At 34.6% G+C, this 14,072-nt stretch overlaps 1 pseudogene; it reads right to left on the bottom strand.

Annotated features, from left to right (window-relative positions):
- Nucleotides 1-4,940: 4,940 nt before the first annotated feature.
- Nucleotides 4,941-13,229, bottom strand: LOC114405039 (annotated as a pseudogene).
- Between the last annotated feature and the right edge of the window lie 843 nt (nucleotides 13,230-14,072).

Below are 14,072 nucleotides of genomic sequence, written 5' to 3' on the forward strand. Positions count from 1 at the left end.
TATGTTAAGAAGGAACAGAGCCGAGAGGAGAAGAAAATTACTGCAAGACAGGACAGTAGCTTCCATTCTAGAGGAAGAAGCTCATTTTTCTAATTCTACATCATCTGACTCACCATCATCAAGGGAATCCGCGACATATTTACCAGAAGCCGTTATCATGGCTGATGAACACCAGCAAAGGGTTACCCTTGAGGACTACTCAAGCAGTTCAGTACCACAATTCTTTACCAGCATAGCACGTCTGGAAGTCCAAGCTGACAACATAAACTACCCTCATTCTTTGATTCACTGAATACAGGGGAACCTATTCCAAGGATTACCTAATGAGGACCCTTACGCACATTTGGCAACATTCATTGAAATATGCAACACTATAAAAATTGCAGGAGTGCTAGATGAGGCTATTAGACTCAGCCTGTTTTCATTTTCCTTTGCAGGAGAAGCCAAGAGGTGGCTCCACTCATTTAAGGGTAACAGTCTGAAAACCTGGGAAGAAGTTGTTGAAAAGTTTTTGAATAAATATTTTCCAAAGTCAAAGACTGCGAAAGGGAAAGCTGCAATCTTTTCATTTCATCAGTTCCCTGACGAGTCCTTGAGTGAAGCGTTGGAGAGGTTTAGAGGTTTATTGAGAAATACTCCCATCCATGGGTTCTCTGAGCCATTTAAATTGAATATATTTATAGATGGGCTGAGACCACAAACCAAGCAACTGCTAGATGCTTCAGCAGGGGGGAAAATTAAAGTTGAAGATCCCTGAAGAGGCAAATGAGCTAATTGAGAATATGTCAGCCAGCGATCATGCCATTCTGCTCGACAAAGTTCATCAACCCACAAAGAAAAGCTTGTTAGAGCTATCATCACATGATGCTTTATTGGCATAGAATAAGTTGCTTTCTAGGCAACTTGATATTTTAACAGAAACACTTGGTAAGTTGCCAACTAAACTGTCTATTGGTCAACCTAGACATTCTTTTGTTTTGTAGGTTATAGGTTGTACCATCTATGGTGAGGCTCATGAAACAGGCCAATGTATTCCCATTGAAGAAAACACTCAAGAATTTCACTATATGGGAAATCAACAAAGACAAGGATATACTCAAGGAGGATTCTCAGGCTTCCAGCAAGGTCCTTATAACCAACAAGGACAGTGGAGATCACACCCTGGCAAACAATTCAACAAGGACTAGGGTGGACCTTCCAACAGGCCAATTCAACAAGGGTCTAACTTCTTTCAGAGGACTACTAAGTTGGAGAAGACTTTGACTCAGTTTATGCAGGTTACAATGTCAAATCATAAAAACATTGAGTCAGCACTGAAAAACCTTGAGGTCCAGGTGGGACAACTGGCCAAGCACATAGCTGACAAGTCATCTAACAGTTTTGTGGCGAATACAGAAAAGAATCCCAAGGAGGAATGCAAAGCTATGATGACAAGGAGTAAGAGGTTTGTGGAGGCGGAGGATGAGGACAGTGTTGTCATGCCCAAGAAGAAAGCTGCTGAAAAGAAAAGTACTGATGATAAGAAAAATGATGTGAGAGGTGAAGGTAATCAGGAAAAAGAAAAACAAATAATGGTCAAGAAAAAAGAATTAAATGACCAAGAAAAAGAAAAAGAAGTAGAAAAAGAAAAAGAAAATGAAAAAAATGAAAAAGATGAAAAAAAATAAGAATGAAGAAAGGAGTAGAAGTGAACAAGCTAGATAGAAGAAAAGAGAAAAAGTTGTGAATGAAGGTGCGGAAGTACCATATGCTATGGTACCTTCCAAGAAGGAGAAGGATCACCATTTGGCGAGATTCTTAGATATTTTCAGGAAATTGGAAATAACCATGTCCTTCGGAGATGCTTTACAGCAAATGCCACTCTGCTCCAAGTTTTTAAAGGATATGTTAACAAGGAAACACAAGTATATTCACCAGGAAAACATTGTTGTGGAAGGAAATTGTAGTGTTGTGATTCAAAAGATCCTTCCATCCAAGCATAAAGACCCTGGGAGTGTAACCATTCCTTGTTCAATTGGAGAAGTCACTGTGGGAAAGACTCTTATTGATTTGGGAGCCAGTATCAACCTAATACTGCTCTTCATGTGTAGAAGGTTGGGAGAGTTGGAGATCATGCCCACTAGGATGACTTTACAACTTGCTGATCGCTCCATTACCAGACCATATAGAGTAATTGAAGATGTGCTGTCAAAGTAAAACATTTTATCTTCCTAGTAGACTTTGTGGTGATGGATATCGGTGAAGATAATGACATTCTCATAATATTGGGAAGGCCATTCATGTTAACTGCAAGCTGAATAGTTGATATGGGGAAAAAGAAGCTGGAGCTGGGCTTTGAAGATCAGAAAATTGATTTTGATTTATTTGTTGAAGACAAGCCTGCTCCAGAACAAAATGTTTGTTTACAGGTAATGGAAGTGGGGAAGGAGGTTTTGGAAGTAAGGACAAAAACGTGATTTCACCCATTGAGGTAAAAGCGTCAAGCTAATGACGTTAAAGAAGCGCTTCCTGGGAGGCAACCCAGTTCTAATTTCTTCTAATTTTTGCTATTCTTTTCTTTTATACATTGTATAACATGGAACTTGCTTCATAATCATTACATTGGGGTATATCAGCTTGTTTTTGAATGATAGATATAAGGGTTTCAAATTCTTGAGAAAAGGACTAAAATAGAACACAAAAATTTTTTTCTTCTGAAAATTAGTCCTTTCGCTAAGCGCAAGCCTCGCACTAAGCGCATCTTTTGTCATGTGCTACGCGGAGAGTCTCTAGCGCTTAACGCTCAACCCTTGCATCTCAAGCTGATTTGGTCCACTAAGCTGGCCAAGGCTGAGCTAAGCCAATTTCAATTTGATCTGAATTGGGCTAAGTGATGGCCTGCTCGCTAAGCGCATCGTATTCACTGGCTAAGCGTGAGACATCACCGCTAAGCCCATTTTGTTGCGGCCTAAATTGGGGTTCATTGAGCTAAGCGCTACTCATGCTAGCTAAGCCCAATTCCTTGCGGCCATAGAAGCGCTAAGCAGTCTATCATTTGCTAAGTGTATGCCCCCCTGTATTCAAGATGCATTATATTAGCTAAGCCAGCCCAGAGCCAGGCTTAGTGAGAATTGTAGGTTTTATGACCTGCAGAATTCTCTAAGCACCCCTTCTGTGTGCTAAGCCCACCTTGATAAAAAAAAATATATTTAGATTTTGAATTTCAAACTTGGGCTAAGCGCGCAGTTCCGCTAAGCGAACCTCTTGGAGAAACCAAACGTCTCTCTGGCTCACTTAGCGCTGCAGTTCGCTAAGCGAGAGGGTAAAAAATTGCTTAAGTGAGTGTAACATCAGTTACACTCACATTTGCCTGAAATTTTTAGAACATTTCCTACATCCTCCCTCTCACCAAATTCGTGCATTCTTGCATTCATTATTTCCACATCTTCTACGCATCTTTAGCACACAACAATCCAAGTAAGTTCCTCATTCCCTTTACTGTTTTACTTTGGTGAACCTTAGGGTAGAAAACCATAGAATTTAGCTTTTCATTTTTAGGGTTTTAATGATATTTGATTAGTTAAAATTTAGGACATTGTAAATGATGGTACTTTGTAGATAGCTTTGACTGGTTTGCATGTTTGATATGCCTTTGAGAGGCTCAAAATAGAGGAGAAAACGAACTTCGTTTTCTATTTTTTCTGGAAAACGCGATGAATTTGCTAAGTGAACATGCTGCGCTAAGCGAGTTCATCAATATTGTTTGAATATATGCATTTTCGGATGAACTCGCTAAGCGCGCTTAACGCGCTAAGTGAGTTCATCTTTTTAAGGATGAACACTCTTTCTCCTATTGAGATGTTTGTGGCTAAGCGAGGCTGATTCGCTAAGCCCAAGTAACTTAGTCAATTTTTTTTGTTGAAAGTCGTGCGCTAAGCCGAGCCTATCTTGGCTAAGCTCATTTCATTACGGCAGCCATTGGGCTAAGCGAGCCTAGCTTGCTAAGCCCACATACTTAGTGAATTTTCTAAAATTCATGAGCCTCTAAGTGCAACCCTGCTGAGCTTAGTGCTTATCTGTTGCGGCTATCATTCGACTTAGCGGGCAGTCGCTCACTAAGCCGATTATGCAAAAGAAGAATTTTCTGCAATATCCACTAAGCAGCCCTCCATGTCGCTAAGCGGTAGTATTATTTTGTGAAGGCACGCTAAGCGGACCATGTCCCGCTAAGCTGCCAGTGCTTTTCTCAGTCTTATTTGTCAGTATTTTTGGTCCTTGTATTTAGGACTCCATAATGTAGGTAGGGTACCCTAGAAATGTAGGATTTTTCAACCTTTGTATTTTAGGGCACCGAGACTAGTTTTTGTACCAGGGGTAATTTTGTAATTTCACATGCATTAAATGAATATTTGATGTGTGTGTCGGGAAATAAATTTAATTGAATTGGGAGAAGCCCAATCCAATTAAATTTTAGAGGGGGAGGTGAGCATTTGCTTGCTACACCCCATTGCCACATCATATAGTCACATTTTGTGCATGTCCTTCATGCTTTACATGTCTCATGACACCTAAGCACACTTAGTGGAGAATCTTGGACTTGATCTTGGATTAGTGGGCTGAACCATAACTGAAATTCACTAATCATAATTAGTGAATTTTTGGCTCCAAAATTTGGCTCCACAAATTCAATTTCAAATTCAAGTGAAATTTGAATAGAAATTCAAATTTCCCTCCAATTTTGTGTGACACTTAGGCTATAAATAGAGGTCATGTGTGTGTATTTTTTTCAACTTTGATCATTTTCTTCAAAGTTCAGACCTCTTTTGAGGTAAAAATTTCATGCTCCCTTTCTCCTTCTCCCTCCATTCTTCTTCTCCTACCTCCAAGTTCTTATCCATGGCTTCCTATGTGGGTGAGCTTCTTCTTGACTCACTTCTTCTCCATTTTGCTGCCATTAAAATTCAAGAAGCACAGAACTCCATTGAAGAAGATCCAAGGCCTACAAGCTCTAATAGAGCTACATCAGCGATCTCGGTGACGGCAGCGTCTCTGAGCTCAGCGACATCGCTCGTCAAATCCATAGGCATCCTTGAAGACCTCTTGCCAGAACCTTGAAAACCTCACCCTGCAGTGACTATTTGTGTACACATCCCACATGTGCCTCACCACCTTCTCCTTCTCCTCCATTTCCTATGCAAAACACAAAAAATGCATCAAAACGACATTTCTTTGCACATCCAAGACGAGAGGAAACTCACGGGAACATCGACGTCGTCGTGGATGGGAGTGTCAATGTCGTTGGAAAGGGAATTGAGAGTGGCAGACCAGCGGAGCTAGACGATGCCGGTGAACATGCACCAGAACGCCAGAAGAAACATGGCCGCTAACGCCCAGAATTTGTACCTCCATTTCCCAAACAAACTCGAATCCATGCTTTCCTTCTTCGTGGCTGCGGTCGTCGTCGTCGTCGGAGTCTGATCTGCTAATAATGTGAATTGTTGTTTTCTTTGTGATGGGATGGAGAGGGAGAGGGAGAGGGAGAGGGAGGGGGAGGTACGAGGTCGATGGCTTTTCCTCTCCCTATGTACTCTCTAGAACCTTCGGTAGTAAACCATTAAAATAAAAATTTGTTTTCACTCAAAGGCGATTTTTCAAAAGGACCGTCTTTGAATATTTTATATTTACGCCGGTCATATATCAAGACTGTCCTTGTTTTACCATGTTAACTATACAAAAATGGTTTTCATAAAAACTGCCTTTAAAATATTTATTATATTTACAAAAATACCATCCCTTTGAAAATAAAGACGTTTTTAAAGGACCGTTGTTGAACTTGGGTCGTTGAATTTGACTTTTTTAGTAGTGCTATATGCAATTCAATATCTTTGTTTAATATTCATCATATTTCTTAAAACATGAAGAGTGTATTTGTTGTTGTGTATTGATATTGTGACATGATTTCATCATTTGAAGCCTTGAAGGAATATTGTTTGAATGTCCTAGTGGTCCTAAAGTCCTCACAATCAGTGAGGACATGTCGCTTGATGTCTTAAGAAAAACAATTATGGACGTCATTAGAGGTTGTATAATTTTACTTAATCTTTTTTATCGTCAACCAATTTATGTGGGTAATGGTTGTGTTGAATATGAGTGTGTGAAGCTTAAATGCGACGCTGGTGTTAGAAAAATGTTTTTCATCTTTAAGGAATTTAATAGAAAATATTCGATTGAGTTGAATGTAACTTTTGGACGATCATCAAATGAAATTCTCGCCATACTACGCAAACTAGGATAACTAAGATTTGATGATGAAATCATTGCTTGGATGTGTGATAAATCTGTGTAGTCATATTTTTACTTTATAAAAATCATATTAATTTTTTTTCTTCAAATAATTCTCTATTATCAATGCTTCTTTAGTAGTTGATGTTTGTTTTTATAAATCAATTGTAGAGAACATTGTTGTTACTACTTGGCACTTATTGTTTAAAGAGTTGATGAACGCAAAAAATATTAATGACAAATTAATTTATTTTTTTATAGAATGATTGAGCTAATTTTATAAAAAATATCGAAATGAAAATAAAATGAAAAAATATACAATTAAAAAAATTAAATTAAATATTTTAAGAATAAAATAAATAAATATATAATTCATAAAAAACAAAAACCAAAAGATTATATTTTTTTTTTTATAAAAAAAGCATGTTGAGAAATTGATTCATGAATTCCTCAACATTAAAAACAAAAAAATAAAGGGAACTGATTTTTTAACTAAAGTAAAAAACAAATGTGCATGTGGTTAACCGATTTCTCACCTTACAGAATGATCTTTATCATTTGTTTAAATAATGACTTAATTACTCATTTGATTCTTATAGTTTTACCATTCGTATTTTTTTAGTCTCTATAGTTTGAAAGTGGTTTTTTTAGTCCATATTGTTTACATTTTAATTCTCTTTTAGTTCTTATAGTTTAAAAGTAATTTTTTTAGTCCTTATAATTTGTATTTTAATTCTCTTTTAATCCATATAGTTTGAAAGTGATCTTTTTAGTCTATATACTTTATATTTTAATTTCCTTTTAGTCCTTAATTATCATCAAAATATGAGTAATATTATCAATTGCAATTAACTACAAAAATATCAGCAAGTAATTTATAACTAATTTATCACAAGATAATTTGTAATAAAAAATAGCTGATAATTTATAACTAATTTGTAACTAATTATTTTTATATATTTTTTGTAGTAAGGACTAAAAGGTAATAAAAATATAAATTTTAGGGACTAAAAAGATTACTTTCAAACTATAGGAACTAAAAGAGATTTAAAATACAAAATATAAGGATTAAAAATATCACTTTTAAACTATAAAGACTAAAAGAGAATTAAAATATAAATAATAGGATCTAAAAAATATTTTCAAAATATAAGGATTAAAAATGTATGAATAGTAAAACTATAGGGATTAAATGAGTAATTTAACCTTAAATAATTTTACGCTTGTATTATTTACATTATTTTTTTTTTGAATTAAAAAATCGTTATTTTGTAGCCTACTCTTGTTTTTGCTTTAATGGAGGTCTCCGCGCGCTACTCTTGTTTTAACATCCGTGATCTTTCAGTTTCATGAATTTTATTTGTTTTGGTCATATGATATAATATAATAATATTTTTATTAATACATTATTATATATAATAAATTATGCCACCAAAACATATATAAAATTATATATTCAAAGTAAACATTATAATAAATTACTATAAATATGTAATAATATCAATTATATTAAGATAGTTAACAATAAAAGAGTATTACGATAAATTTATTTGTATTCTCCATTGTATATCAAACATTATACAGGATAAAATAATGTTTTATAACTTATTATTTTATTTGAATTCTTCTGCTTGTCCTATCTTGTTTAGCGAATTAAAGGCACCATAAATCTTTGATATTGTAAAGGGTCATATATATGTCAAGGGTCTTTAAAAGTTTTGAGACCGGTCTTATAAATTAGATCGTAGACCGGGAGTAATTACACTGTAATTACTTTTAGTTTCTCAATAAACTCGATTGCTTATTTAATACACTTTTCCTCTTCATAGAGTCACGTTTTTTCCACAAAATTACAATTCACCGGACAGTCTGTCACAATTTAATTTATTTATAACTTTAAATATAAGTTTTGAATTCATTCATTTCTTTAGTAACTTATTGACGGTTGAATATTATTTTTGATATAATAATTTAAAATTCCTTTCAATATAAGATTCTTGTTGTACTATTCAGATCTAAAAAATACACGTGTTGAACTACGTGACACTTCAATATATACGTTAGTCCTCCATGTTAGTTCGAACATAGATGTCTCATCTTTTGTAACGACCTGCCTTATCGTTACGATATCAACACTCTCTAATATGCGATAATTTCATTTTTTATAAAAAGAACTCCCTTAAATTGCTTATGAAAATAGAAGTAATTTTGTCCTAACATACATTCGCTAAAACATACACATTTACTTAGGTGAATATACATAATTATATAGGAACAGTAACTCGGTACACGTCATACACATAACGGAAATTAAATTTGCTCATAAGTATAATTAAAATCCAAGTTTTACATCTTTAACTCAACAAAATAAAACTTAAAAACCAACTACGGAGAAGTTGATAACAAAACACAACTCTCTCCCAAAATAATGTCAATGCCATCACGTCGGCTTGGTGGCTCCTCACCAGAATCTTACTCTCTGCACCCTGCTACTGTCATTCTACTCCCATAAACAATGTTTGCGATCATCACAGGTATCAACTACACGATACAAAATTTGCAAATGTGAGTTCATTATAAAAAGAACCAATATCAAATTCCAAATAACCATAATTAGCAAGTAACATAGACAAACGTTATGAGCTTACACAACATTCATTATTCAACACTCATATCCAACAATTATTTATCATCCACATTCAACAATTACTCATCTTCCATCCATGGATCCAATCAAGACTGCACAGAATGATGCATGCACCTAACTCAACACTCAAATGCAATGTGGTACGTACCAACAACCAAATCGCAGGAAATAGCCTAAGCGTGTCCACACGACACTCTCACTTAGGGAACCATGCAGAGTTTGTCGAGACCACCCGGTTGTGCACGTAACTGCCCCCCCCCCATAGGTGATCAGCCTGGGGGCCCAAAGGAGTTCCCTACCAGGTGACAAGCCCCCTCAGTACAAAGTACACTCTGCCACAGTTACTTTATTTCTAGTGTCGTATGAGTTATGAACACGGCCAAAAGTAAGTGACAAAGACCATGGACTAATTAAAGCACCTAAGCATCCCCCCAGAAATGTTTAGATTCTTTAACCACGCTTTTCACCCACGTCTGGGCCATCCGACAAGGTCAGTGCACTCCACCCCCCATGACATATACTACATACGACGTATGAACATGGCCCAAAGCAAGTGCCAAAGACCCTGGAAGGTCAGTGCACTTCGCGCCCCCACGAACATACACAACATCCAACGTATGAATGTGGCCCAAAACAAGTGCCAAAGATCCTGGAAGGTCAGTGCACTTCGCCCCCCACGAACATACACAACATGCACATGCCAATGCATTTCCAACATCAATCAACATTCCATTTTCATATCATTCTCAACATAAACATCATCTCGTCTCAATGTTGTTATCAATAACAACAACAACCTCATTTCATATTCACATAATCATCAACAATAACATCAATTCATGTTGACATGGTCTTTATTAACAACATCATCTCAAATCAATATCATCATAATTATCAATATCTCCACATATCAATTAAAATCATCAATAGTGACATCAACAACAAATCGCATTCCGCACACACACACACACACACACACACACACACACACACAAGCCTCTACCATGCCAAAATGAAGGAGACTTAATATGGATTTCAGAAAACAAAGCTAATAATAATGCTCTAAGTCAAACACCCACGTCACTACATTAAAGGGCTGAGAGCATTTTGGGTTTTATAAAGGAACATCATTTGGAAATTCCGACCACGCCAATGTGACCGGGGTTCAGTGTAGGTTACGAAAATAACATGCATTTCATGAAAGGATAACGTTTACAAAGTCTCTTCTCTAGGGTTGTTCAAAGGAAGCATAAAACATGCAATGGCGGTTCCAAAGTCAGAAAAGATGCAAAGACAAGTTGAAACTAACAAGGAACAAGCATAGAACCATGGTTACCTCGAAGGAAAATGAAAGGTCAGATTAGGGTTTCGTTCTCTACCGAAACCGCAAGCCAAGTCAAACGGTTCCACTTTGATCGACGGGTTCCTCTTGTTGTGGAGTTTCAACGGAGAACAAGGGCAGTTTGCGGTGGCTAATGGGGGCTGTGGGTGATGGAGAAAGAGCTTGGAACGTTGGAAATGGTTTTGGAAGAAAGAAAGGAGAAGAAATGGCATTTTTCTTAAGCTACTTGGACTACAAGGCTCAAAACGCACAAATGAGCAATGCTCTCGGGAACGGAAACGTCGCGCACACTCTAGACATCTTCTCAAAGATCCCAATAGTCTGATCATGGACAAGTGTCTTGTGAAGCTGAAAACCAAATTTTGAGATGATCCAACGGTTAACGAAGGCTGGGCAGCGTTTTTACCGAGACAACTTCATGTAGCTTCCTTGAGAAACTTCATTAAGAAGCTTCCTCGAGAAGCTTCCTCATGTCTTCTTTGAGAAGCTTTCTCAAGAGGCTTATTTGAGAAGCTAGATCCTTATCTACCCACACCACTTTATTAACTAAATTAACCTCCTTGAAAATAATTATGGATAAAATAACACAACAAATATAATCAAACATCAAACATAATTACTAAATATATATATAAATAAATAATTATATATATATATATATATATATATATATATATATATATATATATATATATCAGGGTGTTACACCTTTAACAGTCGAACTCTCAGATCCAAATGTTATCTCTAAGTATTTCATTATTTGAATATGTTGCAACCTCTTTATGACATGACATGTATTCAATTATCTATAAGCTATAATTATTTACAAGCTAGTGATTATTTGCAAGGGTTGACAATCACTACAAACAAGGACCCATAGCTCTCACTCCACTCTATAAGTACTAGGTTCTATCTCATCATTTTCATCTTTAATTCTCAACTAACTCAAATACTTACTTGAGCGTCAGAGTCATTTATTTTGCAAGTTCCCCCCCTCTTGTCCTCCTAACAAAGGATATTCTCAGTCTCACGTGCGAGATCAGGAGCCCACCTTGGCCACGTACATCCTGACGTCGATCAGTTCCAGATTTTGGTTAGCACACTTGTTGTTAACGGAGGAAGTTGATGATTAATATCGAGAATACTAAATCGATTATATGATATGTAAAAAGAAAAAATAATTGAAGGATATATTAGTCTATTTGATTTTTATAAGGAAAAGACTATCTACAATTACTGAGGGATGTGATTTGAAAGGAAAATGAATGAATTTAAATAGTGAAATTGATAGTTAGAGGATGTAACATCCTTGATTGTCAACTTCTTGATGGTTCACACAATACGACACTTTTCATGGTGATACTTCACTCAACATCCTTATTTGTCAGAATCCTCCATAGGTAACTCTTTTTGAGACATCAACGATTAGCTCTAACACCGCTCGACTGCTCTCAAGATCAATGATTATTCCTACAAACCAACATGAGATTGATTACCAAAAACTATATGTATCTTATTGGTATAGGTAGTATCAATTAATTTCTTGAAATCATCCTCAACTGTACAGTCTCATATTTACACAACCTTCAGATTCCTCTCATTCTGGTGTGATTCATCTAGGATATTATAGGTGACTATTGAAGAAGGGATGAACAAGAAGAGACACGTTACAAGTGGCAAGATTTGAAGAAGTCAGTTGATGATCGAAGACACATGTCACTATCTGTTTCAAAGACCAATTATTTATGTTTTTCTATAAATAGGCAAGAATGTAATACTATTAATTGGTTACAGACATTTGCATACTTTCATTACACCAATTCTGTCGCACATATGACTTTCAGATTTTACGAAAACATGTATGTTCTTATCCATTTCTTGTCTCTTTAATGGAGTAATCTTATGACATATTCTCCTTTCGATAACTCTTTTTTCTATCTATAATTCCTTCCTTTATCTATGTCTCTTTCTTAATTCAAATAATATTTTATACTTGTACAAGAAAAATGTTCACACTTGTAAGAATTAACAATGACCATATTACTCGACTTGTACTTATTATAAAGTTTGTTTTGGTTATATGTTTATATGAAATATACATTTTATCAAATTGAAAATATTAATGAATTATAGTTTGAAAAAAAATCCTTAAAAATATTTTATTTTAGTATCATTTGTTCTTAAAATCAAACTCTTATTTGTTAATTTATAGTAATCAAACTTAATATCAAAATTTTCGATCAACAAAACTATATTAAAGTTTTTACAAAATTTTCTTATAAATATAAGTAAATATAATTTTACTTTTGATAACTTTATACATAAGACACATCGTATTCGCTTTGATTTTGAATGTTTCACTAATCATTGGGTGTAAAAATTTAAAATGACGAAAGTTTGGTGCTCCACCACTGACTCACATTTTCTACTATCTGTCTCGACGCTTGCACCTATGCAATCCAATGTAAAAAAAAAAAAAAAAAAAGAGTTCTAAGAAGATCTCCCATACATAATTATTAGATGAGTTATTTATGTTAATGTTGTGAGTCTTATAATTTTATGTATCTTTAAGCACTCGACGAAAATTTATTTCAATATTGAGATTGTTAAAATTAATATTTAACTTAATTTTGTGGGTCTTGTGATAATTGAAATATATATTATTTATAATATAAGTTTGTTAAATAACGGTTGCTTATATTAACAATGATATTTATATTAGCAATGTTATATCATCTATTCTAAATGAGAAATTAAATAATATTGCTTAAAATTAAGCAACATAAGCACCCATTGTAGATGCTGTATCATGCAAGGTACAATTATTTATGTCCAGCTTACAAATGTATAACTTTACTTTAATCAATAGTGCATGTGATGTGAACCTTTAACTTTTGCAAAGCGTAATGATAATTTGGTCCGTTTTAGAAAGAGAACAACGGGACATACTCACATACATACAGGCACGCTTGTCGCCATAGTCAAAGCTAGAATATTTTTGAATTTTGACATTGGTATATAAATGTCAAGTTATACCAAATGTAAAAAAAAAACACATACGGAATCAGTCGATCACCTGATTCTTAATTATATGGTAGTTTAAAAAACGAACTGTTGAATCCCCCCAACAATAGTTATTATAGACAGAAACGACAAATTTTGCTGCAAGAATCTCATGGTCTTCAGTCTAATATTTAGAGATATCTTACAAGGTTTTCTAATCACATTACAGCAGATTCAGTGTTAACAATGTTGGCCTTGTGAAGATCAATTTTAAATTTCAACCATAACTTTTGCTTGTTGTTAAGTCCGCACAGTTTCATCCCCTTTGTGAAATTGGGATATATATAGGATCCTGTGAAGTAAGGTTCTCTGAATAAGAATATGTTTTTGTTGGTTGGAGGGAATTTCTTTGACCCAATGGTATTCTTTATAATAAGGAGAAAGTAATTTGTCTGTATTTTTATTAATATATACACAGACAAAATAGGTATCAAGAAGTTAATGTACGAATAACTCTTGATAGTTTGATATCAATAAAGATGGTTGTAGTTGTTAAAAAACGAATTTATATTTCTAAAAGGATATGGATTTAATTTTCTGTTACCAATGTGAAGATCATGTTGATAAGTAATATGTAAATACATTTATGAGTATTTTTTGAGCTTTAGAGTATGTCTTAATCCTATAAGTCATTGGGATCTAATTTATCTAAATTTTTAATTTTTAAAAAAGAATAACTCTTCAATAATTCTTTATATACAATAAATTTTATTAATCTAAATATTTTGTTATTGACTCAATGATCATACAAATCAAATT

The sequence above is a fragment of the Glycine soja genome, chromosome 3, assembly GCF_004193775.1.
Source record: "Glycine soja cultivar W05 chromosome 3, ASM419377v2, whole genome shotgun sequence".
In the NCBI taxonomy this organism is placed as follows: domain Eukaryota; kingdom Viridiplantae; phylum Streptophyta; class Magnoliopsida; order Fabales; family Fabaceae; genus Glycine; species Glycine soja.